This window comes from Buceros rhinoceros, unplaced genomic scaffold (genome assembly GCF_000710305.1).
Source record: "Buceros rhinoceros silvestris isolate BGI_N320 unplaced genomic scaffold, ASM71030v1 scaffold9041, whole genome shotgun sequence".
NCBI lineage: Eukaryota > Metazoa > Chordata > Aves > Bucerotiformes > Bucerotidae > Buceros > Buceros rhinoceros.
Window position 1 is genome coordinate 112,560 of NW_010396022.1, and position 951 is coordinate 113,510.

Consider the following 951-nt stretch of genomic DNA (forward strand, 5'->3'; position numbering starts at 1 on the left):
ACCCCTTGTGTTGGCTCCCAGGCCAAAGGAGCGAGTTCCCTGCACGACAGCCACTGACGGTCCACGGAGGAGTGACGCAGGCCAGAGGTACCGATGCAAGCCAGGCATTAGCTGAAAAAAACTGTCGCGGAAGTTTCTCAGCCAAATTCACAGAAATCAGGTGACTGTAAAGAGGCAGGAGAAGGTTCCATGAAACTGTTACGTGTGTGTGTGCCGTTCCCCTCCCCCCCCCATGGGGTTGTCTCTTTGTACACAGGTCACCGCTGGCGCAGCAGTGGGCTTCAGTCTGGGGAGAGGGGCACAGCTGCTTGCTGGTGGGGACAGTTACAGTAATTCTTGCCAAAAACAAAGAAAGGAGGGAAGGGGCGGGGGGAGAAAAACCCCACTGGTAAATTTTTATGGTAAAAGGGGTGTTTGTGATTCTTTTTTTCTCTATGTTATTGTTGCCAACAATTGTTAACGTGGTTGTTAAATTTTTTAAGTCATTTTAGTTTTTCCCAAAGTGACCATGATTTGTTACTTATACTGTAGCTTACAGAAGTGACACACTTAATATCGGGGGGTCCAAACCTGGATATCTACCAATGGAGATGGAGATCAGGTAAATGCGCACCTGCTCTTCCACAGAGAAAGAGCTGCCCTTTGGCAACCGCTTTGAGAGGGAGCCAGGCCACAGTGCGAGCTCCCGGGAAGAGATTAGACTGAGCGCGGCCATTAGTCACCAGCCCTCCTGTAGGCCCAGCATGGTTTTGTGTGACAACGATGGTCAGACGACACACCACGTACCAGGAGGCTCCGGGTCTCTGCAAGAGGCTCTGGGTTTGGCCCGAGCAGCAGCTGAGCGCAGGTGCACCGCAGGAGGCCGGGCAGGAGCTGCGGTCCCCTGCAGAGCAGCCCCCTCGGCAGTACGAGGTGCCGTCTTGCTCTCCCAGCCGGAGGGAAGGCGGCGGC

General features: G+C 54.2%; 1 protein-coding gene across 1 annotated transcript in view; it reads left to right on the forward strand.

Moving 5' to 3' along the window:
* Positions 1–951, forward strand: part of SEMA5B (sema domain, seven thrombospondin repeats (type 1 and type 1-like), transmembrane domain (TM) and short cytoplasmic domain, (semaphorin) 5B) — a gene marked incomplete at its 5' end in the record, with an annotated part of 105,576 nt that overhangs the window by 104,211 nt on the left and 414 nt on the right. The window lies entirely within an intron of this gene.